This window comes from Leptinotarsa decemlineata, unplaced genomic scaffold (assembly GCF_025532065.1).
Source record: "Leptinotarsa decemlineata unplaced genomic scaffold, Ldec_3_MD MMD2_P_RNA_scaffold_6, whole genome shotgun sequence".
NCBI classification, from domain to species: domain Eukaryota; kingdom Metazoa; phylum Arthropoda; class Insecta; order Coleoptera; family Chrysomelidae; genus Leptinotarsa; species Leptinotarsa decemlineata.
Genome location: NW_027412533.1, coordinates 13,821,080 through 13,848,212, shown reverse-complemented (window position 1 = coordinate 13,848,212; position 27,133 = coordinate 13,821,080). Strand labels below are relative to the sequence as shown.

General features: G+C 31.9%; 1 protein-coding gene and 1 long non-coding RNA gene across 3 annotated transcripts in view; one reads left to right on the top strand and one right to left on the bottom strand.

Annotated features, from left to right (window-relative positions):
• Positions 1–27,133, top strand: part of Sox102F (transcription factor Sox102F) — a 615,532-nt gene that overhangs the window by 294,468 nt on the left and 293,931 nt on the right. The window lies entirely within an intron of this gene.
• Positions 24,934–27,113, bottom strand: LOC141480159 (uncharacterized). The gene is made up of 3 exons (XR_012464199.1): positions 25,551–27,113; positions 25,107–25,457; positions 24,934–25,052 (listed from the first exon to the last, which is right to left on the bottom strand). It is a non-coding gene; the product is annotated as an uncharacterized lncRNA (long non-coding RNA).

Here is a 27,133-nt window from a genome sequence, read left to right as displayed (position 1 = left end):
AGCCCCAAAATTCCACTCTTTCTTCCAGAACCCGTTACTCATTGACATATACTGCTGTTTTTTAGTAAATACACAAATCACGAAACGATTAATTCACTAATAATGATAAAAATAATATTTATTTTCCTTTCGACATATAAAATTTAAAGGAATACTCATTATTGAACTAAAATGAAGTGCATACAAAACGAAATCAAAATATAACAAAAACAGGGTGTCACATTAAAAGTGCATGAAAATACATAAAAAAGCATAAATTCATATTGAAAATTTTCTTAGAAATGCTCATCTAGTGAGTAAAAACATTTTTCCAATAGATTGATAACGGGTTATCACCCGAAGACGCTAGTGGATATTAACAATCGAAACGTCGTGAAGTAACTTGGTTTGGAATCTTTTAATTTCCATTTCTTATTAATAATTTTTCAATTTTCATCTCGTGTTAATAGTTCAATTTTTTTATTTTTTTATTGTTGCTTGTATTTTATTTCATTGTAATTTCAGTTTTTTGCTTGATATAATTGTTATTTTTCAGCTAATCTTTTTAGTTTTTTACAGATTCTTTCAGGGATTTCAAATCAATTTATATCTTATTAGACAATGGAAGTCCGAATCTATATACCTACTCACAGTAGTATATGCATTTTTCCGAAAGTAATTGATGTCGATCATCAATTCTGACAAATGGCAGTGTATGATTTAAAGGTTTTTCGATTATTTGTTCTTCTGCTTTTCTTTTACAATAAGTAGAAATAATTGTTGTTCATCTGCACAGATGATGAGAATATTTTTGTGCCAGTTTTTCACCTCCCTCATTATAGGATCCTACAGTCGAATTTTTCATTTAAATTTTTTTTTAGAAGAACAAATGAATTTTTTACATATTGAATAAGTTATCATATGTAAAAATCAAACGAATCGTTTTCATCACCGTTCCTCAACAATCCAATCATCTCAGGAAATAGGCCGCGGAACAGAAGAATAATTCAATTCCCAAGAGTCAGGGGTGATGAAATAAATGATGACAATAATGAATAGAATTACAGTAACCTTCGGGACGATTTGTCGTTTCCAATTCGATATTAATCTCGACAAGCGATAACCCTCCCACGGAACAGTCTGGTAACAATCAAACGGAATAATTTAGCGACTCAGACATTGTTCCTGCGGCAGTGCTGTTGCAGGATCAACGAGGGAATCTATTTTTCTCTCAGTATGGGTGATATTTCTGAAATCGACATTGAATATTGTACCGGATGCAATGTTCACCTTCATGTAAAGAATGTTTGTTGAATATCCCAAATTTCTGATATTTTCTATAACAAAATATGAAATCTCCCACACGACGTATTTTCGTTTTATGTTGTCTGGCTAGATAGATATTTACATATTCCAATATTGAAATTGACAGTTGTGAACGAACTTTCGTTAGAGTGAATTTCATCAAAGATTTTGTTGATAATCACAAATTGATGCGTCACTAAAGCAAACTCGGTTCAAGTCGTTAGTTCAAAGTGATCATTACTTCATCTATACGTCACCTCGTTCAAATATTTTTGTCAAATATTTACACATTCCCTGACCGAACATGATTGTTTTCTATTACCTACACAGAAGTTATTTATGGTGTGTTGATGTGTGTTTATGGTATAGTCCTCAACTCATACATTGTAAATATATAGTCTTTTAGTAATATATTTCAATTATTATTACTGTTATACTTTATGAGCATATTTTTTTCAATAATATTTTTTTCAGTTTGAAGAACCCTATAGACTGTAAACACTATAATTTTATTGATTCAAGTCACTTATTCAGTACAGTACAAGAAGTGACGTACACATACGTACACTATTATTCAGGTTTTTGTTATCGCAAGCAACCCATTTATTTTCATAATACTTGTAAGTTTAGGAAGGTGTGCTTTAAAATTATTCATCATTCGTGACTTCGCCAATAAGATTTTATTCTTTGGACATTAGCGGGCCTCATTTTCTACTTTAGTCATTTAGTTATCATTATAATTGTATCTGTTATTATTCTCGGACAATGAGAGTTCAAAATCCAATAACGTAACAATGGGCGGGGTGAAAATGAGTTAGTTCAATTCGTGATGAACGTAAATTTGAGCCCTCAACATAATGAGCTGATCAATATATAAACCGACAGATTTGGATCACTAATGAACCCATAATTAACATTGAGACTGGTCTGTATGCCGTGAAGAAACTGATAGATAGAGATAGATTGATTCTATATTGGGTGCCAGGACTCTAAGGTGTCACAGGCAACGAATCTGAATCAGAATGATGAATGTATCTATAAGAAACATAAATAGTACTGGGAAATCACACTCGGGAACACACCCTAAGAAAAGCTTCGGCAAAGGATGGATCGATTCACAACAATTACAGCACCACTAACTAGACATTTTTTATCAAGGGGACGTCTGAACGAAATAGGTCTGCAAGACACCTGAGCTACAGGCATTGCAACAAAGGGATGGAGACAGCTCGTCATATTTTATGCGAATGTGACACACTGGATCATGGTGTGTTATCAATTCATGGACCCGCTAATTATGTCCAAACTCTTACGAAGTTTCGAAATAGATGAACACTTCAATCTAGCAGACCACTATTATAATCTTCATACAGTAATTGTTCGCTGTGGTTCTGGCATTGAATCTGGTCATTATTACGCCTTGGTCAAAGACGAAACGGACTGGTTTAAGTTTGACGATAGTCATGTCACTGAGTATTCTGGCGATGTATTGAATTTATTGCAGCCCCTGGAGACACCCTACATTTTGTTTTATGAGAGATAGGACATTGGCAGATCAAGATCTTCAGATGATGTGGTGCTGCAGGTTTTTCCGGGTTTCCTGCAGCTGAAAAAGTAAATGCGCCACTGGAATGAATGAAGTCGCCCCGAAGCGCCAATTAATTTTTGTTGTTGTTTTATAATTTCATGTTTTGTATTTTGGAAGTGTTGTTATTATACATAAAGGTTGTCCAGTATTATATGATAAACAAACTACTGCGGGGTTAGGGGGTAACACTCAATCTGATTTCAAATAAAATGAACATGGTGTTTCTCAAGGGTCAATATTAGGACCGTTATTGTTTATAGTATACGCTAACGACTTACGTAACTATATGGTTCCGGTGAAAACTTTTTCGTTTGCAGATGATACGACGTTCATATATTCTGGCAAACTAAGATCAGATCTGCACAGAATTCAAGAAGACTTAGATAATGAATCCGAAAACTGGTTTGCAGTCAATAAACTCAAACTTAATAACGATAAATTACAGTATCTTTATCTTTCGTCTGTGAATGCCATAGAAACTCATTCTGTAAATTTACTAGGAGTAACTCTGGATAGTGATCTATCGTGGAAACCTCATATTACCAAATTGAGAAGTAAACTATGCAGTACTCTGTTCATCCTACGACATCTTCAAACTATAACCAATTTAAAGGCACTCAGACTAACATATTTTTCTTTATTTCATTCACACATAAGTGAATTGGGTGGTTGGGGTGGTTCATCAGATTCTCTCTCAATTTTTCGTTTACAGAAAAAAGCTGTCAGGACCTTGTCCAGTGTCAGCTATTTGGAACACTGCCAACCTTTCTTTATTAAGCACAGAATAATGACTTTACCGTGTATGAACATTTTCCAAGTTCTAACAGAGCTTCAAAAAAACTCATCGATGCTCACCAAGAAATTGGACATACATAGCTATGCTACCAGACACGCAGATAACCTGAGATCAAATAGGTTCCGCCTAACCAAATCTAAGAAAAATTCGCTAAATTATTATCTCTACAATATATTGTCATCGAAATTGAAATCTTTTAGTATACATTTATTCAAAATATGGATAAAAAATTTACTTTTGATGCATTGTTTTTATTCCACAGAGAAGAACATTGAACATTTCAGACTTTGTAGGGAATAAAATTCGTCTCGCCCAATTTTCCAATTTTATGTCACTTTCTATGGTTTTTTATAACTATCGTTTCTTGTTTTAATATTATTTTCAAAATTTACATTTTATTACCACTATAGGATATATTATAACAATTATTATTCTTCAGTATTGTCTTTTCTTTTCTCAATATGATATGTTACAAACAAACATGTATTGTAATGTAGTGACATAAATATATTCTATTCTATTCATGTAGGTACAAACTGATACAGGAATTGATACAGCTATCGCACCCCTGCAAACGACTACCCTCGTAAATCAGAATTTGGACAAGCAAGTTTATTGAGGTCTTACTTTTCAACGTGCGCTTCGTATAACGGGATGGAAGATAAGCGGTGGAAATCGATCATTGAGCTTCATTTTCTTTACTATTTCCACTCTATTTCCACTCTTAGATATTATCTGTTTCTTCAAAGATCAAACAGATTCGAATGAATTGTTTAGTCTTTCTAAGCTCTCACCCATACTAAATAAACGTGCATTTCCACGTTTTCGCTAGTCCAGCAACGAACGTGTCATTGTGTCACCATGAATTATTCAGCGATTATTTATGTAAAAAGGGCAGCGATAGGCCAAGAATCGCTATCATACCAAACGAGAGAAGTGAGATAGGGCTGTCCGTCAAAGTGATTTATGTGTATCCCATTCCGAAGCGCCGATTCATTCAGTGATATTCGTTTCTCTTCCTATAAGAGCCGCCTTTTTACCAGCGCCAGCTGAAAAGATGTTTAAAACTCTCAATATTCGTATGAAATATGCATCATAACACGGGGAAATCAATTTTTTTTAAATTGTGCTAGGGCTACCGATTTTAAAATACCAGTACTCACTAAAGAATGAAATAAAATAGAAATTAACTTCAGTTCTTTTGGTTCCGGAACTATACCAGAAAAAAATCTAAATTGAATTATTGGTTGTTTCTTATTTATTCGCAAATATATTGAAATTATGATTATATTTTTTCATGGAAACTATGAATGTGCTATCGTAATATGTTCATAGAATTTTTTTACAGAGTTTTTTTTTCAAGACAAAATACAAACACTACAGGAAAATCCTTCAGGCGCTCTCAGAGCGGTGCCTGTACGAAAGAAGCGATTCACATTGGATTTGAATCGCTGGAGGTTAAATCCATTTGGAAAAACGTTCTCAGGAAGTTCATTCCACATAAATGCAGTTCTCCAGATGAAAGAGTTCTTGAACACTGGAGGTGGAGGTGTACTGAGTTGAACCACAAAACGATGAGCAGCCACAGTTCGTTGCCTATTTCTGATATATACCGCTATAATCTGTACCGCTCTTGGTGGAATCAAATGTGCCATGTCACTTGAACACCTCTCATGAAAGTATCTATAGAAAATCGACAAATCTCCAACCTTTCTTTGATGTTCCAGGCTCTCAAGGTTGCATGTGATGTTATCGTCTTCAATCAGGCAGATGGCTCTTTTCTAGATGGAATCCAATAAATTCAGGGTATGTTGGGGGTCAGAGCTCCATACATGAGAACAATACTTCATCTGAACTGGGCTACTTTCAAAACAAATATTGAGTATGGACCTGAATTGTCAGTAGTTTTATTCACCGCCAATGTGATCTTATATTCACAGAGTTTCGGAAATTTGACAATCCTGATTATCGCTGACATGGAGTATTGACTCCATATAAGTATTGACTTATATTTTTTTGCCATAGCTATATTCACGAAATTTTTTCTACGATTGATTATTTGAATAATTGAAGCACCATGTTTCAAAAATGTGTAGATTGAATTTTTCCTAAGTAGTAGGTACAGCCTCCGGAAATTAAAAAACTGGAACTTTCATGATATACCCACCTTTTGTACCTTACATTGTTCAGTAAAAACTGTGGGCTATGACGTCTTGCGGAAGTCAATCAGTATTAAAAAATATGGAAAGGTGTTTGAAAAATAAGTTATTGACCTTATCATATGAATGGATTGATCTCTCCTGATTTGAGGGGATGCATTTCATATTCCAGAAATTTATAATGAAATATTCCACAAGTCGTACTCTGTTGCAAATATTACAAGACAGTTTTTCTAGAGGCTTAGTGGTTCTTACTTGCATTTACTTCGAAAATAACCTGGAGGAAATAATCTATATAAAATAACTACTTTGCATTAGAAACATTGCATACCAAAAATCCGTATTGAAATTGAAATAGATATATTTCACGAGGAACGATACAGAAAAGAATATACTTGAAAGGAGTAATGATCTACATTTTGCAGAAAATTTATATTACCTGTGAGAATGTTTTTTTTATATTTGAATCCACAGCCCACCAATTAATATTACTGGAGTTTTTTCCCATTACCAAATCGTTATTTTTAACACCTCGACACGTGTCACCATGTGATCATCTTCAAGTGATCATCTTGAAGATGATCACTTGATGATCGAAACACGTGTCGAGGTGTTGAAAATAATGATTTGATGTTGGGAAAAACTCCAGTAATATTCATTACTACACCTAGAGTTCCAAACAGTGCATCACAAGCCTACCAAATATTCATGAGAAATAAAATGTAATTTACGCACTTGCCTTGTATTATAGGAATGGATTTTTTTTTGGTGAAATATTCCTGTTCATGTATTTTTTTTGTAAGTCAGAAAATTCACATGCAATATCAATTTGATGGGAAATGTTTCATCAATCAACTTCATGTTCAATATAATAAATTATAGTCATCACAATTGGAGTTATTGAGGTTCCTACTGAACAAGGGAACAATTTTTTTATAATAAAAGTGCCCTCAAAGATGACGCAGTTGTTATATCTACCTCAGTGAAACATGTTGTGTCTGTTTATTTACGCAGCGTCGAATATGGAATCAAGATCGAACTCATAGACAATTTAGAAAACTCAGCTGACAATTTCCACTCAAAAACAAAACCAACTAGTGCAAAATCTTCATGAATTCTACCTAAAACTTGAAATGTTGAACAATGATAACCGTTTTGCAGCTTGACCGACAATGAGAGGCTAATTTGAATAATGCTCCTTCAGACGGTGAGCTTAAGGTAAGATCTTATCTTCACTTCGATCACAATTTGAAATCTAAAAATTGTTGCACCCTTGTTGAAGGGGCGATTTATTGATTTGGATTTAACCATTACTCTGTATCGGGTCATAAGGTCATGCATAATTAACTGATGTGGTGTAAACTGATCCTTTTAGAAAACTTCCGAAACCTATTCAGAACAATGAAGTGAGCTGGTGCCCCGTCGGGCATAAACCACAACCGATTTCTCAATGGAATGGAAAATGTTTCAGCGAAGCTTCGAGAAAATATTAGTATTTATACTCATTCAACGTCTCATGAAGATAATAGGGTCTAGTTGAATAATCACGACACAATTCAAAAAATATTATAAAAATTCTCAATGGTGTTCCAGAAAAAATTTTATTTATCGATGTATGAAATTTCTGTATCAAATGATGTATTTTTCAATCCCTCTTTGATGATAACATTAGCAGCAGTTCATCTGTAATGCAAGGAATTAGAACCTAAACCTGCAAGATACAGTAGAAATGAATTGTGTGTATTTTCTATAATGTTATCCAATTTGGTATTGAAGAGCCTTGGGGCAAGTGTCTTAAGGCGAAACATCGATGTATACCAGTGAGGATGACAGTGTTCCATGTAAGTGCAATTTGTTACCATTCATTTAAAGTAGAACTCATGTGAATGATATCTGATTTTTATTCCACAACGAATGTTTGAAATACAAACTGAGTAGAGAAAAGTATCTTCTGTATAATTGAGTGTTCATATAGAAGTATTTGTTTCGGAAGAATTTTTTTTTCTTTCGTGTAATTCAATGTTTATATGAAAGTAACTCTTTCAGGAAGACTTTCTTTCAGTTTGTGTCTGAAAGTTACTTCTTTGCATGATCTACACATCCATGTATAGAGTTACTTATTTTCAAATTGATTACTTCCTTGCTTTATTTGGAAGATTCCCTTATCATTTTTTTTTGTATCAAGATGGAGTAGTAGAAAGCCAAAAACTTTTTCAAAAAATAGTAGTAATATAATGAAAAATTAAAAATTATAATGTGTATAATTTTTCCTATAACTATTTACCTAAGAAACATTGAATTTCGTTATTGATTTTGAATTTTATATAATAATTTTTTGTTAGAAAATTAAATTTTCATAACTGCATTATCGAGCAGTCGTACAAAATATACATCTGCTTGGGTCATTATGTTAATTCTTTTATTTTCATTTTTACTTATCAGCTTCGTATTTTTTCTTTACATATCATTGGATTGCTATATTCTCTGGAAACGCGAGTATATTGCCAAAAAATAGATGAATATTTAGAACCACAGGCGCTACTTGGAATGTTTCGAGTAGGTGAGACTCTTATGTATTAGACAAGGATCCAAGTGGTTGTCCCTCTGTGAATATATTAATGACCTACACAATTGCCAGAGTTGAAACTTCGAACACATGTTTTAGCAGATGCATTCATTCTGTTCTGAGATTTCGGCCGGGAACTAATCAGAACTTTCATTCTCCTCGCCACGAGGTTACACTGCATTTTTCTATTTGTCGTTTTGTTGGTGTTATTAACTAATTTTATTATTTGTAAATACTGTGTTCGTCTGATTAATAATTCACCTATCAATTTATGTTGTTTTTCAGTACGTTCTACTCCTTTTTGATGATTCGCTAGTTCAAAACTTGTCTTTTCATTGGAATGCGCTCTTTTACGATAGTCTGGTTTCTGGTGAGTTATCATCAGCAAACCCATTCTTGAAATACATATCTTCAAATTCAGAATTCGTATATTAAGCCATATTTTTCTAATATTGTTGACTTCAGTATATGACTACTAGGCTGGATAGACTACTGTCAAAACTGATTTCGTTTACGAAATAAAATCTTCCTTCGGGAAGTTACAACGTCCAAATGGATGAATGCCAGCCATTTTCAAATTCGAAAACCTTTCATCCATAATATGTTTCACTTCAAAGGCAGTCGCAAATCACTCTTCTTGTCGAATATACGGATAATATGACAAATTATGTTGTACCCCAATAAACGTTCGACAAAAATATCCAGAGCAATACCTTAAAAAAATGATACCCTGTAGTCAAATTGAGACCTTCATATAGTTTTTTTTCTATAACTTAAAACATAAATCACCTCTCTAAATGTATGCCTACGTAGAAGTATTGCTCGGAATTCTAAAATTCGGTTGATGAATTGAAGAATGTTGAACCTAACAGAATTCTACAGAATTCTGTTGAAAACACGTTTCCCTCTCCAGAAAAAAAATGTCTCTCGACGTGCGTTTCACATACCAAGTTAGCATCATCAGGAGATGACTAAGACCAGTCATAGTGATATTGATGACTAAGACCGGTCTTTGCCATATCTAGATGATGCAAACTTAGCAAGCAAAACATACGTTGAGAGACAGTATTTTTGTTGAGATGAGGGAAAAGTGTTTTTAGTAGATTCTAAACTGAAATTTGTAGTTTACAAGCAAGTTACAATAGCTTTGTTATATTTTTTTGTGTTTTGGAGCCTTAAGAACACTCTTTTAGTGAGAGTAGAGTAGATGCAACAAATGTGCTTCACATGTCGCTAACAGAGTCAGATATATCTCATCAGAAAATTGGAGAGATTTGTGCGTCACACGAATCATAAGTATAGGTTAGGTTAGGTTAGGTGAAGTCAAAAGTGAGTGGGCCTATTCGTCTCTCCACCTCAACCCGCAAGGGTTTATTGTGACTCACACTTATTCAAACTCGACCAAATAAACCCAGCTTCTTGACGAAGCCGATTAGTTTATATGGTGTGTGATCTTTCAGGTCAAATGCTAAGAGTGAAGTTCTACCAAACTCTGAAAACCTGATTCGGTCCGCAGCGGGCAGGCATGAAGTATATGCTCTGCTGTTTCATCATTTTCCAAACAGAGGCGACACACTGTCTTCCGACAGTCCGAGTCTCTGCATATGATGATTTAGATGACAGTGACCTGTAAAGAGGCCTGTTAGACATCGTAGTTCATCCCTACTATAGTCCAACAACTGTTTAGTTTCAAGTTTTGAAGGGTGAATGAACGCCTTAGAGTGAGTCAATCCTGGAAGAGTTTCCCAAATCATAAGGAGGATTTATTTACAACTCTCGTTCATTTTACGAGGAAAATCTCCTCTATAATCAGTATAATGACGATATTCCCGATTGAAAACTTTTAAACAATGGTTGTGTACGAGATTTGTATCGAACTTGGAAAAATCTCCATATCTCTCCACCCAAGGGAATGGGGTGGTTCAGATGATATGTTTATACAATTTATATAAATACATTTTTATGAATCCGATATTTTGGAAAAGATTTGACATTAACTTTTTTTTTTTTTCCTCACCGTTAAAATTTGTCAGAACACTTTCAAAAAGTAAAATTTGAAACTCACTTTGAGGTGGAGTTGTTATTATCCATGATGCTCATATTTTATATTGAAATCAATTCAAAGTTTGAACAAGTTTTCACAATACAAAAACAAATTGTCCAATACAATTTCGAACCCCCGTATCATCCATCTCGTTAACCAGGATCACCGGATCAGACAATATTCTTTTTGTATTTGGTGCTTTTATCAAACTTTCCATAGATTGATAAAGCCCGAGTATAACACAAGTTCGTTAATGAATAACCTGAACAAATGCGAAAGTTCCTGAAAACGCTGAAAGGCGAGATAAAGGAATAAAGGCCCCGGTACTGAAAATACAGTACAGGTCACATAATAGCGCTGTTTTCCGACGAATATTCTTAGGGGTGAGTGAAGTGAAATTGCGAATTTTTATGAAGTGGTTGGGATCGTACTTTTAAGGATAAGTCGGTGGTTTACAGTAAAAACAAAATAAAATTATAGGGAGAGCATTTATGAGTGAAGTTTAGATAATCGAAATCATTGATTTTCCGTAGAATATCTAGATAATTCATTGTTCATTTTAGAAAAGATTTTTCATGGCGTGAGCGGTATCAATGGCAGGAAGTAAAAAATGTTGAAATATAGTAGGATTTGAAATCTGATAAATGAAAAAAAATAAAAAATTCTTTTTACATAAATGATGCAGTTGAAAATACATCTACTGCATTAGAAATATTCACAATCAAAGGCGGTATTCATTTATATTTATATCACGAAGTATGTATATTTAAGTCAGTATAGACACGCCTGAAGAAGCTATTGTATAGCGAAACACATGTTGCGTCTTAGTGGAACTGTTTAGTAAAAATCTCACAATGAAAAGTTCTTAAATACGATATGGATTTTCATCAAGTATCGGCCGATTTCATCAAATGTCTATATTGTAACGGAGCACTTTATACATGTGTAAAAAGGCAGAACTTTTTAGTTCACCCCGATAAGTAACTGTGAAAATTCAAAGTATTTTTTGCGATGAAAAATGTTCTATCAATTGTCGTTTTGAATAATTTCGTTAATCAAAGAAAGATCTGAGAAATTATTCAGATACGTGTCTTAACATTTCTGTCTCCGTTTTCAGAAGCCATATTTTGAAATTGATATAAATTCAGTCATATTCATGATAGAAAATGATATTAGATACGACTCAATCGCTAAGAAATGATTAAAAACCTGAAAATTCATAGAGATAGATTGTAACTCTCCAACGATGTCATTTCAATCTCACGTTTCGATTATTTAAAATCATCTAAATTTCGTATTCGTGTATCCGAATACTCACTTGTAATAATCATTTGAACTTACAGCGACAATGTTCGGCATAGGTTAGTTTGTTAATACCTTTGGTGAATATTGAAGTTACTCTGATATCAAAATGTATTTTTTTTTCAAGAACCAGTTATGCATTTCCTTTGACAAAAATAATATATTCTTGTCATTACAGAATGGTTTTCTCAAAAAGAGATATGCAGTGTGAATTTTAGAGCTATGTATTGAAACATATGGACAACAAATTTGTAATGATCATATTCAATAACTTTTCACAAGCTTTCGACTGTGTCGATAATGGTATCAAGAGTATATCTTCTAGAGTATTTTCTAAACAATCGAATGTAAATTGTTGAACTAAATCAATCTCACAAACCTATGTAATGCATGCAATGAGATATCCCAACATCACTAACAACTTCGATCTACATACGGTATGTTATGTACATGATTCTGATATGTAAGTAGCTCAGAACGATATGAATGCATTGAAAATTTTTGAAACGTGTTCTGAAATAAATAACATCAAATTCGCCAAATAATAATGCAATCTTATTCACTTTTCGTGGACACCAACTTCAACTGTAGACTTTTCGATGGCACTGACAGTATAATAGGAACATCAAGAACATCAGTCAACACTTTGTATATAATTTTGATGATAACTTGAACTGGACTCTGAATATCGACAACTTATGCACAAAACTAGAAGATTTATTGCAAATTATTGAAGTGAAAATGTATTTCCGATTTTGTATTATGCCTAATTCTACTATCACTTTCAATGTGGCTTTTCGAACTGTGAAAATGTTTTCTCCACAGAAATATTTCATTCTAAAACTGAAAATTTTCAATTGCCAGACATTGGAGTTCGAAGATGGAATATAAAATGTAACGAATTTTATGAAATCAACCCAAAATAGTAAAATGGAAATGTTCACTATTAGTGAGTTTGTTAATTTAGAAAAGCAATTCTTCATCAGAACGATAGATTGTTCAGAGCAGTGGCAGCCACATCGTTTTGTTTTTATTAGTTGATGTCAGTTTGACGACTTATATCGGATTCACAAATTGTTGACGTATACACAAACATTTTGTTATCGTCTCAACTGTACATAATATTATGTACAGTATTACACTTATTTTTGTTTTCAGCTAAATCAATAGTCATTCCATCAGCTTGTTTTTGAAGTCTTCCATATAAAACGACGCCACTTGCCCCTCCAATTCACATAATGGCGCTGTTTTCTGACGGATAGATTTAGCGCTCGATTCATACGGCCGACGCTTTGAAAATTACCGAAGTAGCAGGATAAAGACAGGTCGCATAATAAAGAAAATAAAGCACATAGAAATTATTGTGCATTCAACGACACACTGATAGGATTTTCAGGCTTTCATCCAGACCTGAGCGAAATCACGTTTATTAAATCCATGTATGGATTGTTTCAGTGCTTCAGAATGAGCGTGCTCCATTTTCAGGTTTACTCGTTTGGGTGTTACAGAAATTTGTATTATTGACTAAGCTGAATGTGGAAGAACAAGTTTTCACTTTGTCATGGGATTCTGAGAGCATTGTTGATTTGAACATTCAGTTTAACGCAATATAATTTGAAAATATTCCACCACTCACTTCCTTTCAATAATCAAGTTAGCTTGCAAATTAATTTCTCACATTGTATAATGTTTCTGGGGTAATTTCGTTCTATTCATGAGTTTTGAAGTAAACTTCAGTTGTTTGGACTGACGTTCGCCATGCAGACCTGAGCATGAGCGGGCTGCCTATACTACCATGGAAGATACCTGACCCTATATACCTTTCCCTGATTGACGATTTCTTCCGAGGCTTGATGAGAGCTACCAGGGCTCTTCCGGCCCAATCCGACCCTTGTTTTGTAATTTCTACTTTGGATTTCAGGAATCTCCACAAAATTCCAAAGGCATCCTATCAGATGATTCAGCTGGCCATTCTACTAATATAGTTTTCTGTAATATTTCCACTTGAATAGATTGACAGAGAAGCAACACGTGTTTGACTCAAGCTATAGCTTTTTTGAGCGGTAAATGAACGGTCCGACAGTTCAATTTGCTAAGTTAACTCAGAAGTAATCAAAAATGGATGGAACGGATTTGTTAACATTTCATTATTGTCAGGATGTGGATGTTGAACATTTTGAATAAATAATTGGGATGAACTGAAGTGTATTTTGAATACAATTCTCGATGTTATATGGTATTTATCGTTTGTTTGCGGATTATTCCAAACATATATAAGAAAGTGCCGATTACTCAGGAACAGCTGGTTCAATTCCAAAAAAAAGAACTAGTATTGGATAAAGAACTAAAAGACCTATCAAATATGATATGAGAAGACTGTCTTTCTCTTGCAAAAAAATTATAGCCCTCTCTGTGACAAGTGAATTTTTCTGTTCGCGTCGTGTATATAGACACGCATATTGCATATAGGATGCAAACGTCACGACGACAACACTCAAACTGATGTCTCTAGCGATATGTCGAAGCCCAAGCTAGAATGGCCGACCTGTAGTGAGTCAACAAAAGAATTTTGAAGATTATTTCAAAATGGAATATATTCCAATGAATTGTATTACACCCAAAACCTACGAAGTTGATATATTTAAGTCAGCTAGTACAAATTTTTGGACAACAACCCTTATTACGATCACTCAAGCCGAGCCCTTCCCTTAGGGGTGTATTATGAGACTTCGCCAAGTAACATATATTATTTTTCGACCGTAGACTTTGTCAACTGCATTATAACTAGCAATCTTCCTAGCATTTTCATTTTCCAAAAAAATAATTGAGAGATAATTTATTCTCACAAAGAGTGGCTGACATCAATCCAGAAACACAAAAATATATAGTCAGATCTGTTTCAGAGAAATTTTGTTTGAATGAATCAGATTTGTTTGTGTTTTTCTGTCATGGAATTGAAATTATTTTTCAGAATCGGTTCTAATGTTTCAGGTGAACAAGGTATTGATGCTTATTCTTTCCGTATTCCTTCCGGTGTTTTGTTTTTCTGGACCGACAACAATTGCGCTCAGGACTTGTCCTCCGTTTGTTTCAATTATATATTGGTTTATTATCATTCGTTTTCTTGCAATCGCTCTTCTGATATGAGCTCAAACTTGGTATCGTTCTCACAAGCAAAGTTTTGTGAGGAATGAAACATAATCTTCGATGGGAGAAAGTTTTTGCCATTGTGAGAAATGAAACATAATCTTTGATGGGAAAGAAAGTTTTTGGCTTTCCACTACTCCATCTTGATACAAAAAAATGTGGGAATCTTTCAAAGAAAGAAAGGAAGTAATCAATTTTAAGATTCCCACATTTTTTTGTATCAAGAAGGAGTAGTAGAAAGACAAAACTTCCTTTCCCAAAAAATTAGTCACTCCTAAAAATATAACCCTTTCAATATAATCTTTGATATTCGAAGATTGAGTTTATTGTCGATCCCATGAATGGCGTCTTTTTTAGGGCAGACGTCATCGTAATTGCTTACTCAGGCTTATCTTTTATGGACAGTTGAGTCCAGTAATGCATTTGTGGTTTAGCCTAGCACCACTGATAAGATCTATGGTGGGTCTAAAAAACGATGTCTGGTATTCAATGGTAAATGCATTGTGCTCTGATTTTCAACTATTGTTCTTATATTTTTGAATTTCATACTCATCCAAATATTTCTGACCGGTTATTTTCACCATAGTTATTTTCACTATTATTAATGATTTTGATATTTTAATCATTAATTTCTATCATAGATTTCAAATATTTTTCCTCCTTCGGACAAAGGAAGTCCAAACCATGTTTCATCCAACAAAAACATTGTCAACCACATTCAAACAAACGTTGAGTAATCTGTTTTTTACTTCACTGTCCCTCACTTCATTTATGAACGCAATGCATTTCCTCGATAAATCATTCAAGTTTTAAAATTATTGTCACACAATTCACCAAAACACAGTCAATCTCAAATTCCAACGATTATTTTTTCAGTTTTGATGGTTTGTTGTTAGCTTCTTTTCAGCAGATCAGATGATACGTTTCAAAGTCATTGCTTTATCTGAAAAACGCCATTTGCGAAAACAATCCTTCGCAAATTGACAAAATTCTGTTTTTCGTTTGCAACTGTAACATAACAGGAATCTGTTTACGAATCAGATTTGTATGTATGTTTCTTCAAATCATCATAATAATTATGGAACATGATGATTGATTGTTTTTCTTATCATCATCAATTTTTTTCACTTTCACAATTCTTTATACTGTTTTTCTATTAGGTACTGGATAATTTACTCCCAGTGACTTTTTATTTTTGTAATTGGACACATTGTCTTCGTTACTTCTTCAAATCTAAGCCTCATTTTCAGAAAAACAAGATTTCTACATTTATCAATCCAGATAGCTTTGTTTCTTTCTCTCTGACTGTATCTATTGAAATATTTGTTTATAGAAGTATTTCTTGCTTGCAAGACTTAGATGAATTGCTGGAACTAGATCTTCAGAGGGTTTTTATATTCCTGTCATGTCCGATTTCCTATCCAACAAAAAGCTCCCTACACTAAAACTGATGGGATTTTGTTATGAATATTGCTCATGAGGTTATAAAAGGGCTTTTTCATTGATTAGTAGGGTTATTTGAAATTGTGATAACTTTCTAATTGGTCCTGGTTGACATGTGGATTTCCAATCTAAAAACTGATTCAATTTTAGTTGATTGGGCTCATATGTTTTCTCTTCATGTTTCACCGAATTGCTAAAGTGGCCGTCAAAAATATCGGGAGATAGGTACTTTTGAAATAATTATAATTTGACAAAAACGAAGTATTCATTTCTTCGGTGGTAAAGTTAATAATTGAAGTTGTTAGCAGTAAGTGAAATACATTCATCATTTCAGGTTGCTTTGTTTCTTTCTCTTTGACTGTATCTATGGAAATATTTGTTTATAAAAGTATTTCTTGCTTGCAAGACTTAGATGAATTACTGGGACCAGATCTTAAGAGGGTTTTTATATTCCTGTCATGTCCGATTTTCTATCCAACAAAAAGCTCCCTACACTAAAACTGATGAATTTTTTTATGAATATTGCTCATGAGGTTATAAAAAGGTTTTTTCATTGATTAGTGGGGTTATTTGAAATTGTGATAACTTTCTAATTAGCCCTGGTTGATATGTGGACTTTCAATCTAAAAACTGATTCAATTTTAGTTGATTGGGCTCATATGTAGCAGTATCTTTTTCTCTTCATGTTTCACCAAATTGTTAAAGTGGCCGTCAAAAATATCGGGAGGTACTTTTGAAATAATTCGGTGGTAAAGTTGATAATTGAATTTGTTAACAGTAAGTGAAATAGTATTTATTTTTATGTGAGATATTGGAATATAATAAGGATATTCTTACGATATGTGTGTTTGAAATAATCCTTGATAGACAAAAAAGAAAAACTATATGACTAAATAACGATGAGATTACCTGTACCCTAATGGAATTCCCCAGCGTATGTTTGAACTGGGTCATGCTTCATTTTGTCAATTATGAATAGAACCAGTATTAATCCTATTCTGTGATGAAAATTACAAAATGCAATCAAGACAAAGTAGGTTACGGGTTAGATAGCACATAATAATAAACAGATCGTCATGAGTTTCCATGTTCAATTTGATTGAAGTAAACAATTAGGTTTGTTATGACAGCATGCCAATCACACTTACGCCTCGTTCGATTTTCTGAGAATAGAAAGTATTGATTATCATATATACCGGATATCTAAAATCACAAGAAAATTATGTACGTATGTTTATTTAGACCAGAGTTTCTCAAAGTAAATCACGTAATGGCGGCGGTTAGGTTAGGTGTGACGCTCGTGTGACGAGCGTGTCGCCATCACGTTTGGCGCTTGTTATACTTATGTTATTTTAAGATATTTTAATTGTATTGTATTGTATTGTAAGTATTTCATTTTGAATAAAATTTTTATTTTTTAGTTTGTTTGTATTTATTAGTTTTTCTATTACCTAACGCTAAACATGTGTATCTACTGTTTTTTTGTATTATTTTTTATAAAATTGCCTATCAAGAGTCAGTACATTTCATTAGTTCGGACTTCCATTATCTAATAGGATATAAATTACTTTGATATTCCTGAAAGAACCTGTAAAACTTAAAAAAAAAAGATTAGCTGAAAAATGATAATTATATTAAGCAAAAAGAAATTGAAATTACAATGAAATAAAATGCAAAGAACAACCAAAGAAATAAAAAAAAAAACATAAACTCTAAAAATTGAAAAAAACATTAACAAAAATGAAAATTAAAAATTGAAAGATTCCAAGCCAAATTAGTTCACGAAGTTTCGATTGTTAGTATTTACAATCGTCTTCGGGTGATAACTGAGGATACTAGTTGTGGATACTAACAATCGAAATGTCGTGAAGTAACTTGGCTTGGAATCTTATAATTTTCATTTCTTGTTAATAATTTTTTTTAATTTTCATCCCGTGCCAATAATTAAATTTTTTTGGTTGTTGCTTGTATTTTATTTCATTGTAATTTCGGTTTATTTCTTAACACAATTGTTACTTTTCAGATTCTTTTTACAGATTCTTTCAGGGATTTCAAATCAATTCATATCGTATTAGACAATGGAAGTCCGAACTAATGAGATACACCATGAAACATTGTCAACCACCTTTAAACAATCAGTCCTTTTTTAAAGGGGTTTTCCATGGTCTTGAAGGTCTAATAGGGGTATGTGTGACAATCAGTTTGAGAAACCTCGATTTAGACCATAACCTTCGACTAGAAATATCTTTTACAGTGGTAATTAGTACTGATAGTGAGAAAGTAAACTTCAATTCTGATGAGTTTATATGAGAGGAATAATATTATAGAAATACAGTCCATAAAATTTCATGAGCACGGCATGTTATTAATTTTACGAAATGAAAGTAGAAATTGGAATCACAAAAAATATTGAATCATTTCTAGTGTGGCACTTCCACGTCGACAATTATTTGTCTAAATGACAATCGTAAGATAGAACATCGGAATCTACATTATTTTTGAAATACAATATTATAGTGATTGATGCTTAATATAATCAATACGTAAAATATCATGAACCCTGAAGATATTTTGATAACCAATATGGAGTATAATATGCAAATGTAACATACTTCAGTAATTTCGAAACATAACACAATATTTATTCAAAGCAAAGAAGACATATTTCAGGAGTAGTTCAAAACTGACGTAAAGACTATTCGGGAATTTGGATGAATAATTTACGGAACGTATAACAAGAATCTATTCAGTATTTTAAAAATATTCAATATAGTCCTCAAATTAATATTGCATATATCAATAATTATGAAATCATTCAATCCTTACCAAATTCAAAATATACCTACATTACTACCAATATCTTTTTCTTCAATAAACATGCAAATCAAAAGTCGATATCCCTCCCAAAACATAATCTTATCCACCTTATTGAGGTACTGAAGATACATTAGCAATACTCTGGTACTGCGAATGAAATGATATTCCTTCAAATATACCGTGAGTCTCAAGTTTTCTACTAATGGAAAACCTTTTGATCAGCAATTTATCAAAATAGTTCACTCTTGGAAATTTCGTAGCATCTGGACCCCAGATAACGCGTTCCAAAATTTACAAATGAGTTAAATAATTTTGATAATAATGATAATAATGATATGGATGATGTATTGAAAACTAAAAAATAATTCGGAAGGTCCACTCTCCTCAACAATCTGCGGTATCGTAACCTGAATGTATATGTAAATACTATGCCCAACGACTTTATTATTTTTTTATCTGATAAATACTATAGATTGCTGAAGAGAGTGTTGTGATGACTGCTACCAAGAACCTTCTGAATTATTTTTTAGTTTTTAGTACATTATCTACATCATCTTTATCTTTTCCTCCAATAAGACCGTTCAACATAATTTTTTTTTGCCAATTTTGTTTTCAAGTTCTTTGTTTCTAATTTTTATCCACCTCTTGGGTAGTGTATCGCTAACGACGTATCATTTTCAGCCACCCTATCGCCACACAATTCCCGACACGATACAAAATCTTGACTTAGGTGGGAGATCCATTAGTCTGGTTCACATGTACTCGATTTAGCTTTTTTGGTGACATTTTTCAGCCCTGTCCAAAAATTACAACCAAGGTGTCATTCGATTCGTATTTTTGCCTAGAAAGTTTAAGGGAAGGTCCGAAAACGTGCCGATAAAAATTACAAGAGTTATAAACAATTAAGTGAAAAAAAATGGAGCTTTAGTTTTTTCCTAATATCTCGGAAAATTTTCAAAATTTTGGAAATTTGAAAAGAGATTTGAAAAGATCAATGAATTTGCTTAAAAAAAGTCGCGACTCCCGAAACTGTATCTCGATTATTTATAATTTTTACAGAGCCCTGAAAATAGAGCCAAAAGCGGGTAGCCTGGCTTCCGCGCGCCTTTCGTCACTGACATAAAAACAGAAAAAATTATTCAAACATATCAAATGTAAATATTAAGGAATGAAAAAATTCATGTGGTGTTGGGATACATCAATAAACGATAATTCGTAGTCAAAAAATTTGTATCCCAATTTTAACGTTAATTATAAATTTGTTGATTAATAACTTTTTCTGAATTGAAAGTTAATATAAAAATCCCAATAATTATTAAACTAAAACCCTGGCATTTTTTTAGATCACCGTTGCCAAAATGAAAAAATTGTTATTTTCTATTTTTTTATTAACAATTGAAAATTATAATTTTATAAAAAATACATTACAATTTTTTTTCAATTCTTCATTGTTTCAATGTTTCATGGCTAAAAACTAATTAATAATATATTTTTTATATTTTTTACAGCTATTGTTAATAAATTTATTATAAATTGTTTACAAGCAATTCGAAATTTTTTTTTGCATTATGTTAATTGAAAAAAATCATGATTTTAAGAAAAAAAATTGTTTCTTAAAAAATTTCTTTGTTGCTAAAAAATGCGTTTGTTAATTAACAATCGTTTTTTGCAAATAAATATTAAAATTAAGAAACCGTTTTTTTTTTAATCATGAATTCTATTGTTCTGTAAGGTTTTGAAAAAAATTTTTTTTTATTTTTTTTTAATTGTTTATTTCACCCTCCAAACCGTAGGCAGATGTTTCTTCCACGTAACAAAAGAATATCGCATACAGGTATAAACCGGAATTTTAAAGTGATTGAAAAATTTGTGAGCATAGGAAATTTAAAGAAGATTAATGAGTAAACTCATTAAAATTAAATCAACAGAATGACCGATTGCTTCATTTAATTTTCTTAAACTCCATACAAATATGACAAGTGAATGTTAATGGTCCTACAACTACTAAAAGTGCAAGTAATAAGATCCTTATGATTTATTGTTACATGACACGAAGTTTATGTTGAAAAGACTTGAAAAATTTTCTTTTTTTAATAAATAACGATCAATAATCAAATGAATAATAGGACTAATACTTTAGTGAAAGGCTTAAATTGTTAATGAATTCATAATGAACAAAAAAGACTTGAAGCATATTTATCATAACTGCAATAGTTTGAAAGTTATTTTAATTATAAAAGCGGAGGAGCGAATGAAAAAGACAAGTATCAAGGTATCACAATATTAAAAGTTTTATAAGAAATAGAATTAATTTAATTTATTATAGAACAAAGTATTGAAAAAAAAAATTAAAAAAAAATTGTTCATAACTTTTTTTTTAAATGAACAATAAAAAAAAATAATAAAAATACGTTTTTTCAAAACCTTAAAGAACAATAGAATTTTTGATTTAAAAAAAAAGGTCCCTTAATTTTAATATTTAGTTGCAAAAAACGATTGTTAATTAACAAACGCATTTTTTAGCAACAAAGAAATTTTTTTAAAGATACCTTTTTTTTCTAAAAATCATGATTTTTTTCAATTAACATAATGCAAAAAAAAATTAGAATTGCTCATGAACAATGTATTTGTTTATAATAAATTTATCAACAATAACTGTAAAAAATTTAAAAAAATATTACTAATTAGTTTAGCCATGAGACATTTGAACAATAAAAAATTAGAAAAAAAAAATTTGTAATGTATTTTTTATAAAATTATAATTTTCAATTGTCAATAAAAAAATGGAAAATAACAATTTTTTCATTTTGGCAACGGTATTTTTTTTTACCTATTGAGGATAACTACACCAAAGAAAAAAAAATGGCAGGGTTTTATTTTAATAATTATAGGAATTTTCATATTAACTTTCACTTCAGAAAAAGTTATTAATTAACAAATTCATAATTCACGTTAAAATTGGGATACAAATTTTTTGACTGCGTATTATTGTTTATTGATGTATCCTAACACTACATGAATTTTTTAATTCCTCAATATTTACATTTAATATGTTTAAATAATTTTTTTATATCAGAGTGACGAAAGGCGCACGGAAGCCAGACTACCCGCTTTTGACTCTATTTTCAGGGCTCTGTGAAAATTATAAATAATCGAGATACAGTTTCGGGAGTCGAAACTTTTTACGCAAATTCATTGATCTTTCCAAATCTTTTTTCAAATTTTCAAAATTTTGAAAATTTTCCGAAATATTAAGAAGAAACTAAAGCCCCATTTTTTTTTCACTTAATTGTTTATAACTTTTGTAATTTTTATCGGCGCGCTTTCGGACCTTTCCTTAAACTTTCTAGGCCAAAATACGAATCGAATGACACCTTGGTCGTAATTTTTGGACAGGGCTGAAAAATGTTACAAAAAAAAGTACATGTGAACTAGAATACATGCTTGTATCCCAATTCTGAGTTGACAAAGTTTTTTGTATAGATTATATTGGACTTGCATCTTTTTCATAGTGTACTACTATAGTATGGGTCGAACCCTGTCATTTGATGCCCATATTGAGGTAGTTGTGAAATAATGTAATCCGCCATTTTGTAGCGGCGACCATCTTGGATCTACAATAATACAGAATTCATTGAATTGTATAGTCATCCAAACTAAATGTGTGAACCAAATATCAGATTAATCTGTCAACAGGAAGGGGGTCACACTTCAATTACTAAATTCGACCCAAACAAACAAACAGAGCAAGATAAATAATACCGTTCGATAATTGAAAAGTAACTGATTCACCCTCATATTGGAAGGTTGAATTGAAACATCTGGCGTAGAATAAATCCAAACACCAGAACTGCAACATTCTCCTCAACGTGCTTTTCACCAAAGGATTTGGCGTCTTCATTTCCGTATTCAATAAACACACTTCAATTTGAGATTTCCACTTGAAAGTGGAAATCAACTAGAATTTGAATACGTTATAATATTTTCATCAAGTATCAGTCAGTTCTATCGTGTCTTTATTTCCTGAAGAGACATGAAAATGTGAAATATTTTTCGTAGGCAGTCGATACACAATCAAAAGTAGGAGAGAATAACGAAAGTTCATTCCGTGAAAGATCATCTTCATTGCTGAATGTAACCTCTGTCATTAGGAAGCTTCAAACGAAAGATAAAAAATATCTTCTTACAATAAATAGTTCCAACTAATCGAATTATGTCGAAATCAATCAACCTTTCTCCAAGCTCAACAAAACATATATATATATATATATATATATATATATATATATATATATATATATATATATATATAGAGAGAGAGAGAGAGAGAGAGGTAGTCTTTGCTGACTAGTTACGAACAATTCCTTGGAGTTATTTGGGATAGCAGCGAAGCGCAAGTGTACTCTGATAACATTATATTTCCAATATTTCGACAATGGTTATTGTCATCATCAGGGAGCTAAGATGATAGATTTTGAATTAATACAGAATTTAAGTTAGCAGACGGATACTTACAATGTTAGTGAGATTGGTCGCAATTGAGTTGAGTTAAAATTAAAATATGAACGTTGTGATCATGATAAAAACACGTAACAACTGTAAAATTACAAGACATATGAAGTAAGTGAAAGCTACAAAATATATACGTTAAATGAGGAATATTCATAAAATGTTTTTTTTAAATTTGAGAATGAACGTGGTGATCTTAGGTTAGAAACACATCACTTGTCAATTTATTAAATTTTGAAGAAGAAGTAGACTTGGCATTTGCCGCTGGTGCAATTAATCAAAGAGTTACAGTTGCCTCCAGAAGAAAGAGTTTTGTTGTATAATTTTTGTTAATAAGTTGATAAATGAATTTAAGTAATGTCAAATGAGTTGTCAATCAACCTTTCTCCAAGCTCAACAAAACATATATATATATATATATATATATATATATATATATATATATATATATATATATATATATATATATATATATATATAGAGAGAGAGAGAGAGAGGTAGTCTTTGCTGACTAGTTACGAACAATTCCTTGGAGTTATTTGGGATAGCAGCGAAGCGCAAGTGTACTCTTATAACATTATATTTCCAATATTTCGACAATGGTTATTGTCATCATCAGGGAGCTAAGATGATAGATTTTGAATTAATACAGAATTTAAGTTAGCAGACGGATACTTACAATGTTAGTGAGATTGGTCGCAATTGAGTTGAGTTAAAATTAAAATATGAACGTTGTGATCATGATAAAAACACGTAACAACTGTAAAATTACAAGACATATGAAGTAAGTGAAAGCTACAAAATATATACGTTAAATGAGGAATATTCATAAAATGTTTTTTTTAAATTTGAGAATGAACGTGGTGATCTTAGGTTAGAAACACATCACTTGTCAATTTATTAAATTTTGAAGAAGAAGTAGACTTGGCATTTGCCGCTGGTGCAATTAATCAAAGAGTTACAGTTGCCTCCAGAAGAAAGAGTTTTGTTGTATAATTTTTGTTAATAAGTTGATAAATGAATTTAAGTAATGTCAAATGAGTTGTCTTTGAAGGAATTCCAATTTTTGTCTATAAAAAGTAAATAGGAATATATTTCACTTAAATGTTGTAAGTCTGTTTTTTTATTCAGACAATTTTGTGATTGCGAAATTTAAGTCATTTCAAGGAATAATCTTTTAGAAACATATATATATATATATATATATATATATATATATATATATATATATATATATATATATATATATTGTGTTACGGGTTCAATTATACTGATACCTCCTAGTTTACTCATAACTTTAATAGCGCTCTCGTAAGCCAAAACATTATAGAATGTATTAAATCATTCAGGATGAATAACTTGAAGTCACTCAGTGATCTTGCACAGCAGAAAAATATCTGAAATAAAGTCATATTTTTAAAAATGTTCAATCAGCACAAGAAGTACTTTACCTACTTTGAATGCTTTCTCATTCAAGATACCAGTTTAGTTCATTGTGGATTTCCGAAAAGAATAAGAACATTATCTGTTTTATCACCATTCCTTAACTTTCCATTTTCATATAGGTTAGTTTGTTATTGTTTGGATAGAGGTTATCTAAAAGATCCAACCCTGCTAAATATTCAAAATTTGACAGAAAGGATGTCATTCATCTTCAGTATTCTCAACTTTGATGAAATGTCACTAATATTCCTAGTTTGACCTCCAGAATCTATCTGTTTCCTTTTTCCTTTTTTATTGTGGGCTTATCAAAGTGAAACATGTGGTTCTGATTTTCTCAAGTTATAGAGGATTTTCTGAGTCTGAAAAATAAAAAGTAGTTGTAAAACCATCAAGAAAATTGTCATAGGATTGATATTTCAACCATCCAATGTGGATTTTGGTTTTCAACTAACCTTAAACGTTTCCTGACGAAACTCTCTCGGAGACCACCCTCCATCGAAGGTAGGTATTCTGCTGGGACACATTCTGGGGATTATCCTCTAATAAGTGCATTTCATATGTATTAATGAATCCACAGGTTAGTAACTTTTCTGTCTTTTCAGGTCTCTTTTTGTTTAGTACCTAGTTTTACGTTTTCTCTGTACGAAGGATATTACCAGCTCCCACATCATTATGTCCTATAGCTATACACCAATTTAGCTAGCATGCATGTTTAGAACTTTGCTTTACACCTAACCGCTTGAAGACAGCTTCATCCCTGCTTAGTAGATAGAGCTTGCTTGATTTCCTCTGCTAGTTACAGTACAGACTTCCCCCAATCCTGATAAACTGGACGGACCTTGTATAGAAAGCCGTTGTTGGGGATTGCAAAAGAAAGGACAACCTCCAAAGGAATATACAAGTAGGATCTACTTCATTTATTAATTTTGCCTTGTACAACTTTTGCTTCTTTTTAACATATAAGGAACATTTCATATCACCAAGAATATTCCGTGAACTCGTAAGAGCAAGTAGTGGTATTTTGTAGTTAGCACCTAGAACATAGTGAATATTAAATATTAATTATCAATTAACCTTATGCATTGAACTGACACCTTTATTATTTTAAATCAAAACTAGCTACTTACCAAGACGTCTGTGAACCAATAGTATATATACTAACGGGGAAAACATTCGTAAATAATATCATTCTTGTATTATTTGAAACATCTATTTATTGATATATATATATATGTATATATATTGTATTTATAATTGCAATTGCACATGCACCATATTGCAATTATTCAGACATTTGACAGTTTCTATTTAAGAATATAAAAATCGATCAGCTGATCGACCGTGGATTTATAGAGTAGAAGAATACGTTCCGATATACCGACGGCCCTAACTTTCGGAAATTCTATCCAGGGTTACATTGTTACAGGAAAGGGGTATTTACCCAAAGAGGGAAATTAATAAATATTATTTTTTTGTTATCTTTAGTGTCAAATAATTCATTTTACCCACCAACCCTCTACCGGCTGACTAATTTAGATTTTAGAGTTTTGTTTTTGAGTTATTTCTATTACGCCCCAATAATTTGATTTTCCATCTTAGTCGGCGTAATAAATTTGGCGCCCTACTTAGTGGTACTTTTCTTTTCCTTTTCACTGGTGACTACTTGTTGCATAGAAAAAAAAAAAGCAAAAAGTAAATTGGACTTTCATAGAGTAATTTTTTTTGCTCATGTGTAATTTTTTTTTCTGTTTATTCTCTTTTGGTATTAGGTTATTTCAGTTCTGTGTGCGAAGTCATTTGGGTGACATTGAGTGTTGTTATTTTTGCGCATACTCAGTTTAAATTTTGATTTGATATTTTTTTTCTTGTTTTTTTTCTTTTTTTGAAAGGGGCGGGTTTGCGTGCGTTTGTTTCATTGTTAGTAGGTATCCATACGTTCAGTTATTATTGGACTAGTGATCGTACGTTCGGTTATCACATAACTTGATATCGTACGGTTTTTACAATTTTAATTTTTTAAAATTTTTTTCTTTCA